A 12499-nucleotide genomic window follows, 5' to 3' on the forward strand; every position below is an offset into this window, starting at 1 on the left:
ACGTTTTAAATCGTCCTTATCACTCCGAAACGTTTACATTCTAGTTCTAATATCGTAGTCGTACGTTTAGAATCCTAAACACATAAGGTTTCTAGATCCGGTCGGCAACAGACCATAGATCCGAACAATTAACAACATATTATGCACAAAGCATTTAGCACATAAAAGCATTTTAGGCACAATTCCTAAAATAAGCTAGTGCTCACACCTCACAATCATCGCTTAGCATTCTAAGTTTAAGTCTAGAAATCCTACAAATTCCTAGTTCGCTTAAACTAATGCTCTGATACCAACTGTGACATCCCAAAATCAGGCCAGAAAAGACCGGTTTGTTTATGCTTTGTTTAAAAATCAGAGTTACATTTTAAATGAAAGTGTTGCGGAATTTGTCCCAAAACAAAAATATGATAAAGATTTATCAAAAGCATTTCCATAGAAATGTATTTCATTAAAAGACTCGGGATTTCATGTTCGTACAGATCAAAAGCATAAACAGTACAATATAAGCCTTACTACATTATTTCATATCTACAGGCCTATATCCGTAATCCCTCGTCCAAAACATCACACCTATGCTCATGCGCCACTACCTGTAATACATAAAACTGAGTGGGTCAGGCTTGAGAGCCTGGTGAGCACATAGGGTTTTCAACCCACAATAAATAAGTTTATTAATTTCATCGATCAACAATAACCCGATTACCCGTTCCCGTTATCCTCACTTTACGTCCCTAAACACCTATCATAAGGGACCTAGCCTAAGGATCATCATCGGGACGGACACTACTGCTAAGGGGATTCCTCAGCAATAAATGTCCTAAAGGCAACCATGTGGGGGATGGAGTACACCGGTGAACATATCGTTCACAAACACCTACAGGTTGCGAGCCTGCTAGTGTTCCACTGGACTGTCTAGAAGAGTTCGTGGTCGTCATCCATACTCCGCTAGATGACAGAATCAACAACATCAACATCGAGGCCTCTCATCATTTTATCACACATCACCTATTGCATCTACCCATGTTTTACCCCAACATTTTCGTAGATATAAAATACATATACAGTTTAAATCATTGAAAACATGTATAACAACGTTCATCTAGCAAAGATAGCAAGTATTCAGATAATATGCACACATAGCACGTAATTTATATAAAATACTTCATATCTATGTGTAAGTTGAAAGTAACTATGCACTCACTTGTTAAGGTGATGATTCCAAAATCGGGCAGCGCTTGCTTCTAACGATTCTATTTTCCTTCGACGAAACCTAGCATTATTATCGCTAAATTTTAGTCTAATATTTACCGTGACCAACTATTAGTCTTAGTATTATTATTATTATATAAGTGTTAAACAATATTTTCCAACCACTATGTACAGACAGGGGCCAGACATAAAACACCGGAGGGCAGGACCATTTTGGCATATAGCACTTCTGAAATCCAACAACCCTATGCGGCCCTTTAAACCAGATTCCCCGTACCGCGGGTAGTTAAAAAAAATATTATAACGACACTTATAATAATAGCTCAAATATTTATTATAAGTTCATAATAACAATACTAATTTTAAATATAAGCTATATTAAAATAAGGTAAGCATAACTTACTTACAAGGGGGTTTTAGCTAGGAGTCGGGCTCTGCAGGGGCAGAACTTTGTCGCTGAATCTTTCTAAGAAAGATTCGTGCAGCGCTTCAGCGCTCACCTTACTATACTAAGCTACAGAAAGAGAAGTCGAATCACGAGGGACCGAAATGCTCGGGGGATAAGGAGAGAAAGACTCTTGAATCAAGAGAATGGTGCAAGAAATATGAGAGCCCAAGGTTCTTATTTATACTAATTGAATTTTCAAAAACTACCCTCCATAATTACTTAATGACCTTTTAGTTATATAAACAACTAAACACCCCTCTATAATACTATTATAAATGGATTTAATCATATTTGTACTAAACTAATGTCGAAAGAACTCAACATTAGTCTTATAATGACCGCATCGTCGATACGTTTCTAATGATATATACATATGTATATATATGTGTACGTATACATGATTTATACTTTATTTTAATACGTAAATATGCTATTATAATTTGTAACTTGTTCATACGAACCCCGTTTTTGACGTTCTTTATATCCACGCGTAGGTGAAGACGTACTATACAACTTTCGTTTAGACTCCGTCGGCTAATTTTGACTTTATTTTTGAAGTTATATTTTTAACAAGCCGGGACAGGATTGGTCTGTTTAAAATCTCATAACTTCTTCATACGAAGTCAGATTTGGGCGTTCTTTTTATCGATGTTCTTAGTTTAACATATTCTACGACTTTCGTTTAGATCACTAAGGCTAAATCTCGCTCTATCGTAAATTCACTATTCACGCTTCCCGGTATCGTGCCGGTTCTGTCGTGAAACTTCGACGGGTCATAACTTCTTCGTTATAACTCGGATTTCGGCGTTCCTTATATGCACGGTAACCTTGAGACATATTCTACAACTTTATGTAGAGATATCGGGATTATCTCACACTTTAATTTTGACGCTCATTTTTATTCTTTATTAATTATACATTTATAATTAAATAATAAACACATATAATTCACATAATACTCAAATATTTCATCTTTATTACTTCAAAAAGAGTTAAAAGAGTTGACCTAGACTATTACATTGACAAAAATGCTTAGCCCTGAAACCCGGGCGTTACAGTTATCGATTTGGATTGTTTGGTGCAGACCTTGTGAACTTGTTGGTTTGAGGCCTCGAAGGTTTTGCTTAAGGCCGGGTATTCGAGTCGCAGGATACAAGAAGGGGACGATGATTATGATCGGTTTGGGTGTTGCAGTTGGAAGTGGGATGGTTAACTGATGGATTAGAATGTTGTTATCTGTGGCAAGGGTTATGCCCTATCAGTTTTTCCGAGTTCATAGAAGGAGTGAGCAGCCTCGTAACTTCCAGAGTTCAGAAGGGTAGTACTTGCTTATGTTGGTTTGAGTTATGATTTGGTTTTAGCGCAGTGGGTGATAGTTTGAGCCCTAAGTGGGGGAGAACTAGGATTCTCGGGTTAAGTATTTTAGCCATTGAGCGATTTTCCAATTCGTTGTTTGGATTTTTGTTTTCGAATTAGTTGGGCAGATGTTGGTCCGTGGATCTTTTCCAGAATTAGGTATGTTCAGTTCCATGTGAGTCTTGATTCTCCGGATTAAGTGTTAATGTATCCTTGACCACTGGTTGTGGGGTTCATCATTGAGCAGAGGTTCTCTCGAAACTTTAATTGTGTCATCTGAAATTTTGTAGTCTGTCCAATCTGTCATCAAGTTTAGTATGTTCTATGTTCCCTTGGTCTTCGGGTATGGATACCCTCGATGGTGGAGTGGGAACTTGCTTCATAGCAGACTCAGGTTTTAGTAACCTTCAGGATCACCTTGGAAGTTTTCTCGAGCTAGTTGTGTAGTGGTGGAATATGTTCAGTCTCAATCAAGTATGGGATCTTGTTTTGACTGATCGTGAGGATGTTTTCTGTTATTGATGGATGTGTTATTTCGATTATATCTGGTATTTGTTCTCTCTTTGGATGCTATTATGGGTTCTCTAAGTATATGTATGGGGGTATTTCATGTGAGCTGGTCAAGATAGAATTAGATCACTTAGTTCAAACTATTTGCAAGGTTCTTTTGGGTTATAGCCTTTGAATTGTACCAAGAGTGTAAATGTTATCCTATTCTCGGGTCGTATGTGACCATGTTTTCGTAAGGTTTTGCTTTGGTAGCAACTTTGTGGCGCTCAGTTGGAATTGTGAAGGAGTTGATTAGGTCCCTTCAAGGCAATGGAATGAGGTGAGTATCTTTAGGCCCTAAGTGTTGGGCGAACGATGTGATGGCGACAAGGTCAGTGTGATATCAGGAGCATTCCAGACATGGGCTGAGGGCCCGGGAGGGCATTCCAGACTCATGTTGTGGGCTCGGAGGCAATCAATACCTATGTTGAGGACCTTGTAGGGGTATTCTAGTCATAGGTTGTGGGCCTAGTGAACATGGTTCTTCATTTCTTTTGATTGTGGTAATTTCGGTGTTGACGCGCTGATGGGAGTCGGGCAAGTCACAAATATGTTGGTTGGATAAAGGGAGCAGTATGGGTTGCGGGGAGTACCGTTCAGGTATCAGAAAGTCTATGTGGGATGTATGCATTATATTTCCTATTGTTCGCAAGCTGTTGTTAGGGTTTTGAATTTTAAAGTTGAAAATTTCTTATGAGGTCGCATGTCATAAAGTTCTTTATGAATGTCTCGAATGGTTGTTCAGGTGGGGGTACACCTGAGCCGATAGGAGTTCGATGTAACACCTAAATTTTGTGGTTTGGTCATCTTTGCTCGTCAAAGTAGTGGTTAGTAATGACATAGTAGAGAGTCAAGGGTTATTAAGGTTTTGGTATATTATTTGGTTTGGTTTTGAGTGAAGTTCGCGATCGATATGTTTTGAGGATCATTTTTATAGGATTCTGATAGTGTCTCTAGTCAGGGACTGGGGGTAGACTCATAAATGGATGTGCATTAGGTTTAGGGAAAGGTGTTCCAGAAGATTATGAATGGCCATTTTTGAGTGGGCTCTTGGTGGAAACTCGCATTGGTAATCGCGAGTGTATCCGTGCAAGGTTTGTATGCAGAGAGATGTGGACTAAGATATCTGTATGTCAAAGGCATCAATTGGAGGGTTCAGGATTTAGCTTAAGTGTCTATGCTCTAGGATGGTTCTACCTGCGTGTAGACGGGGAAAGTGATGAGGTTTCATGGTTTACAGCAGCAATGTATCGGTCCGACAGTTAAGGAAGTCAATATTTGATATCTCATTGTGTTCATGGAATTGTTTGTTGGATTAGATGTCTAAGACCATAACTATTATTGGTAAGTACTCGACCCGAGGGTAGCATGGTCCATTTGGGTTGCATAATACTTGGACAATTTGTTAGGATGGACTCTTGGGAGAAGGTTATATATGATTTATTAATGTATTATATGTTTTAATATATTAATATGAAATCATATGTTTTAATTAGTATTGATCAAGAATAATTGGGAATTAATTTAGTGATCAAAAGAGACTAATTAAATCTATGGGGACTAATTATGGTAATTAGTTATATTTATATGTGTTGGGCTTATGATCCATGTTAGACTAAGTTTATGTATGGATACATAGGGTTGGGCGATATGAACCATGGATCATAAAACCCATCGGTATGGATTTGGGTTATACCCATGACCCTTGGAATCCAACATATAAATATATTACTTCATGACCAAAAATGTGTGCTTCTTTTCTTAGAGAAATATTGAGGTGTTTTGGTGCATGGAAATTCTCTCTCAAGAGTCACCTTTGTCCTAGGTGAGTTGTGAATCCATTTAAGGTGCAACACTTGGGGAACTAAGTTCTTAAAGGCCAAAGTCTTCCTAGCAACATCAACAATATCAAGAGGTATGTCTAAAACTTGTCCTACTATACATATGTTATTTGTATGCTAGTTTTAGGCTTAAAGCTTTGGAAACCATATGCATGTATAATTAGAGAAAACATAGATTCAAAGCTTTTAGGGTTGTATGTGCACCATAGGATGTTGTAGTATACAAAACCCAACAGTGGTATCAGAGCTTAGGGTTGTTTTCCATCATACTTGATGCTACTTGTTTTCAATGCTTGAAAAAAATCGTTTTTTTGGATTCTGCATGTTCACTACGAGGTGGTAAAAATTACCACGAGGTGGTGACGGGTCTGGCAGATTTTTGGATTTCTTGGCTTAATTCGGATTTGGATAATTACTATAAAATGTTTTCTTGATAAAAATTCGATTTTATGTTGTGAAAATAATTATCCTCATCCAAATGAAAGATAATTGTCATAGTTTCAAATTTTTATTAGTTTATGTAATAGACTAATTTCTTGTAAATAGTTGATATGAATTATCTTGTTATTATGAGTTTAATCAAGATCATGGAAAAATTATTTGATTATTGTGTTAATTGGAATATTTGATCTTAACGGTTTTTATGAACTTCATAACTTGTCCTCAAGTTATGGAAAATGAAGAGTTTTTCATTTAAAAATCACATTAAGTCTCATAGGTTATGAAAATGGAAGAGTCTCAATTTTAATGTCATCATAAAATGTTTTTTTGTGTCTTCCATAACTTGTCTTCAAGTTATGGAACTTGAAAAGTCTTCCATAAAAACCATATTAAACTCATAAGTTATGGAAACCAAAAGTTTTTGACTTGCTCAAAACTTGCCCACAAGTTTTGGAATTTGTAAAGTTTCCCCCCATGAATACTTTAATTCCAAATTAAACCCTAAAATTTTAAAAGTTTAAAATTCAACCCTTATACTATTATAATATTATATATATATATATATATATATATATATATATATATATATATGTATATATATATATATATATATATATATATATATATATATATATATATATAAGAGTAAGTCAGTCTTACCGTTAGTATGCCTCATTCACGAAGCCGGTCTATAAGGGGGTATTTGGTTACTGCCTATAAAATGGTAGTTTAATGGGTGTCCACTCTCACCCACCGCTTCCTTGACTGGTGGAGGGTCGTTAGCCAAACGGGTAGGACAGGACATTAATTCTTCCTTCATTAAAAGTATAATAAGAAATATAAAGTAACTAAACCTTATTAAATTCCCAATCTTAGTTACTTTAGGAAAATGTGAATTTGGTGCTAACCCATGAAATTGCACTTTGCAACTTGTTAAGTCGTTAGTGGAGCGTGTATGGTTAACCGACACACTAATCTGGGACTGACAATGTGTGGGAAAGGGTAGCTTGATGTGAATCATAGATCAATGGAGCGTGTGTGGTTAACCGGCACATTGATTAGGTGGTTGTAACATTAAATGTACGAAGTTAATTTGCATTGTTATTCACTCCTTGTTTGTGATCCTCGGCATCCCAGTCACAAACTTGAAGGGCACAATCGAGATTTAAACATGCTATTGAATAGTTCAATGAATCTCAAAAGATCTAGGAGTTTCAATTCATTTAAAAACTAATGTTAAATTTTGTTTTTTCATAGTGGAAATTTGTAAATCGTCATTTACCTACCTTCAAATATTTTGTAGCTTGGATTACGGCATCCCTCTTCCAAGTTATAAAATATTGTGTTAGGTCCTAGCCTTAATATTTCATATTGGGTGTTATATTAAGGACTTAAATCAACTAAACTTGAATTTCTCTCTCATAGATGTCTAGTTATGACAACTATGGTCTTCTTTATCCTTTTGGATAAAGCTTTCCTAATAATGATGATATCCTAAATGGCAATGAAGGTGAAAGATTATTCCCTTTGTTGCGCATTAATCGGACTGGAAATCATACTTCACTTCCTCCACGTCTTCCGATTGTTCTCTCTAACCCACAAGTTCTTAAATAGTTCAAGATCACTCAATCCCTATTGGCAAGCAATGTCTATATGTACTCACATCTTGGAGATGAAGTCTCATACTGACAAACTGGGAGAGTTGGGTGTCAAAGTCTCAAGGAAGTTGACTGTTGACTAGGTTCTGCAATCGCTTTCCGAGTTATATAGTAAGTTCATTAAGGACTACTATGTGATAGACCACGACATGACCCTTAATGATCTTACCTATTTGCTTGTTGCTGTTAAATCAACAATTATTTGGAGCACTGGTAAGGCAAATTTGATTGGACGATCTACTTCCCAAACTTCCATGGACATTGACAATGGAAACATTGGAAGTCCAGAAAAGTCTTGTCTTCCCAATGGAAAGGGATCGGCCATAGTCAACCCGGTTGACCAAATGGTAAAGAGAAAAGCTATAGTTTGAGATTTTCCAATGTACCATTACTAAAGAGTCCATATGTTTCTATTACCAAATGAAGGGGAATTGGTTGCGAAGCTACCTTATTTACCTGAAAGTTCACTAGGATGGTAAAAGTCAAAAATTTGACTATGCTTCAGGTAAAGTCCACTATCTACCTCTATTAAGTCCCTATTTGGAGATTCTTATTACATGATGTGACTAGGTCGCATTTTGATGTTTTGTAGAATCGGAAAAAGAAAGGAAGCTTAAAAGAAGAGTATGTTGAATCTGATCGCAAAGATGGATTTCGATCGCATGATTCGAAGATCAGAATTTTGAGCTGCTGCTTAAGAGTTATGATATATTGCTTAGGAATAGATAACAACATTGTTTTCATATGTATTTGCATTGTAAGGATACGTTTTTTCTGCAATTTAAAAATAAAAGGAAATTTTTTGATTTTATTTATTTTAAGTATCCTTACAATGGGAATTGTGAAAATTATTGTTTATATGATTCCATTGATAGCAATATTGGAAATGAATTTGATTCTTTCATTTGTGGTAGTGTCATAATTTACCAAATAAGGAAAACTTTTCATCACCCAAGTTTCAGTTGGATAGAAACTTGGAATCATGCAACTTGTATTATATGATGAATGAGAATTTTCATCTTTGGGAAATTAAGACTAATTTCTTGTTCACATGTATATGTGAGTCAAGTGAAGGACTAGGAGATCAGGTACACTTGGTTGTGCGTTAATCAGGTCCACCACAAAGAACGATAATGCTATTCATCATGATTTACTAAAGTTTAGCAAATATGGTTGTGCTTACAAGTTTATGTATAATGCTGAAACATTGGAAAAGTTTCAATGTATGGCAGGACGAATGAGAAGAATTAAATTAGGCAGAAAGATAAAAGTTTCTCCAATCTGAAAAGATGGGAGAGTACTTTAGTATCATGGTTTATGATCGTCTTAATGATTAGGAAAAACCATATCACAATTGATCCTCTAAGGACATCTTAGTGTAATTGTTTGACTAAGAAGAGGAATCGTGAATTGTTGAAATGGTTAAATCAAAAGATGAATCATACTTTGTTCCAAAATTGAGTCTTAGAGTAATACTCCAAGATCGAGCCTTGAGTAACATAATGTTAAGAAGTTTTAAAACACTTATCAAATGTAAAGTAAAATGTTTTCTACTCTTGTACATTTGAAATTGGTGCGTAGTGTTGTTTTGGATAAAACAAAGACCAACTAAGACCAATTGTGTGAAGTGTTTGTCTTGATAAGAATCCGCACTAACTCTTGAATATTTGCTTTGTCAAGGAATGGTTCTTGAAAAGAAAATCTTATATGTCAAGAGGTCAGTAGGAGTCTTAAAGATCTTGAAAAGTTTCAAGAACTAATCAAGGGTATTGTTTATCACTTGCACACAACTTGAGGTTTATAACCTATCGTGTTGACATATTCTTGTTTATGTGCCCATTCCAGCTAAAGTTGACTATGCATGTGAGTTCTACGAGTTCTCAGTTGTTTGCATAACTACTTGGAAGTAATGGTAGGCCCTTGTGCTACCAGGTAGCAAGAAGTTAAGATTGAACGAGTTCAGTCCATATGAGTTTGGATTTGTCACTAACCTCCTCTTGTAGTTATGTTTTTGACAAATTCATATGGGTAGAAACACATACACCATAAAATCAAAGTGTCATAAGGTTTCTCTTCAATTCATGAAAATGATTGTGAGGAAACGCTTTCATTATGTAGATTTTAAGGAGATAGAAATTGTGATATTTGCATTCTCAAATTCAATTATGATTACGACATCCCTTTCAATAATTTGAATTGTAAGCAATGGCAAAGGTCTAAACATTTGAGACTATGATTACGACATCCCTTTTCATAGTTCTAAAATTATTTAGACACACATGTGAGCTATCTAAGGAAAGGTGTATGATTTTGGGAAGCTTAGATAACGTCTTATCGAAGCATCTCGTATCAGAAACCTGAACTTTGGTAATGAAAGTCAATAAAGTAATGATTTCTAGAAGTCCAGCTGATTTCTGGATACATATCAAAGCTAGTGGGAAGTGTTATGCTGATAGGAATATAATTATCATGTAGTGGGAGCATGATTATTATGTTAAGTGTTGCAAGTCAGCAATGTTGATTATAGAAAACCAAAGTTTCAATTTGCAAAGTTGCAGGGTTTGAAAAGTTGTTTTGCTATAATTAAGGGAGAGAAAATTATACTTCATTCCAATGCTAAAAGCTAAGATTGAGATTTTAATCAAATTTAGTCAAGTATATATATGAATGTTATGTTGGAATGGTTCAACATAAGGAAATTCTATATATGGAAATACTAATTGCGTTCTCAAAATTCGATTATGATTATGACATCTCCATTGGAATATTTTGTAATGTATGTGGCCAAGTATTTGTGACTTTTGTGCATAGTTATTACAAGAGGATCAATGCATATAAGTTTAGAATCTAACAGATTTCCGAAAATGGTAAGAATTTGGTATTCTTACATTTATCATAAGGATTTGGAGTTGTGAAATGAGCATCATTGAAATGTTATTAACTGATCTATTTCACAAAGAAAAGACCATATATAAACATAGTGTACGTTCTTGGAGCATGTCATGAATATTGTTTTAGTTCAAGTATTAAGTTGATTATTCGAAACATTATACAATGAATAATGAGTAATCAATATGGTGATTAACTAAAATGTGTTTTATTTACTCTCAATAGTTTTAGGGCCATATAGGATTAGTATTATACTTGTGTTTCACATTGCATGTTTTAAATGCCCAAGTAACTAGGTTATTCAAAATGTCCACAATTGATCATACTTTGGAAGTAGGTATTGAGGCAAGACTGTCATGAATGGGTTTGTAGTATGTCTAGATGTTTTATACATAGCTTTAGTATTCATGAGTGCTACTGGAATAAGATTCGGGTATTGGATTAAACTCACGCTCATTTGAATCACTTCACGGATTTTATCACGGTTGCACATTTACATATGTAAACGCACCAGTAACTTGGATGTTATAAAACATATCTTTGTGTGTAATTTAATGAGTGAGTACAAGTGAGCATTTGGGTCGAAGTTTATCCGTTCCTTTTACCCCATGTGGATAAAAGCGATATTTGTGGGCCCCTCGATGATTTAGTGATGACAAACATAAGTGCTCGGCCGGGCCTGGACTGTTTTGATTTGTTCAGTTAGTCGGTCATCATAAATCAGAAATCGGGAAACAACAGATGGACAGAGAGAACGATTATAATCCATGTCTCAGTCCATTTGATATCTAGAATGGTGGAATATAGGATCCCTTATCCAATGGACACGTCATTGACTAGGTCTGAGTTCGACAACGACTTTTAAGAGCTATGATTGCTAGTCGGGTTTTGGAGGCGTATTGCAATAACAGTTTGAATTATCCAAGTGGGAGACTGTTGGATTAGATGTCTAGGCTAATAACTATTTGTGACAACCCGAAATTTCCAATTGTACGAACATTATCTATTCAATAGAAGCTAGTCCAGTTTCAGTGATTTTCATACTTTTCCGAACAAGTTTGTGTACATTAGGGTTTACGTTTAAGGAGATGTCAGGAGAGTGGATGCTCCTGGGTTTGTGAAATTTGAGCATTCCAAGTTTCATAATGTTACAGTCCTATTTCTAGAATAAAAATATTTTCTGCCAAAATATTTCAGGACTATAAATAGATTTCTGAATTTAATTAATTCATTATTCACAATTCCAAATAGAGAAAAGCCATTTTCTCTCTCACGGATCTTCGGGTTTTCATCCCAGATTGTGAGTCTACTTTCCTAGATGTGTTTCATTACTTGTTATATGCTTTATAACATCATTTACATGTCTAAAATGCAAGATCCGGGAGTTTACCGCCCAAGAACGTTCTTGGGGAGTAAACTCCAAAATGGAGCTTTAAGGCTACCTAGTCCCGATTCCTTGTTAGACAAACTGTTTAGGACTTATTGTAGGATCTTTAGAGGCTAGAAATCATCCAAGATCATAAGTCTTTTGGAGTTTATGGCCCAAGAGTTCTTGGACCGTAAACACCATTTCCAAGGGCCAAAGTGAGCCCTAAACCACCCTTAAGGCTTAAGGCATTTACCCTCTAATGCTTGTAGCTATTTTGGACACCAAAACACTTCAAAATCATGGAGTTATAGGAGTTTACGACCAAGGATATCTCTTGGGCCGTAAACCCCTTTTTCTAGGGCAAAATGTACCCTAAACACCCCTAAGGCCTTAAGACTATTACCCTTGAATACATAGGACTTGAATGGGGAGTAAAAGACATCAAAACTATCCCTTAAAGGGAGTTTACGGCCAAGGAACATCACTTGGGCTGTAAACTCCAAGTAAAGGCACAAATGTGTGCCTAATGTCCCCATTAGCCTTAGATAAAAACATGGAAGCTATCCTACATGTGCAAGGGACTTAAATGAATTAAAACCAACACCCCATAGGAGTTTACGGCCGTAAACTCTAGGGGATATGGTCATTTGGCCGTAAACTCCTCTATGGAGCATTCTAGGGCCTTAAACTACTTCAAGGGTTATTCCAACAATGCTAGGCTAATTCTAGGATTAAGATA

The sequence above is a fragment of the Lactuca serriola genome, chromosome 4, assembly GCF_051521515.1.
Source record: "Lactuca serriola cultivar US96UC23 chromosome 4, Lser_US96UC23_V15, whole genome shotgun sequence".
NCBI lineage: Eukaryota > Viridiplantae > Streptophyta > Magnoliopsida > Asterales > Asteraceae > Lactuca > Lactuca serriola.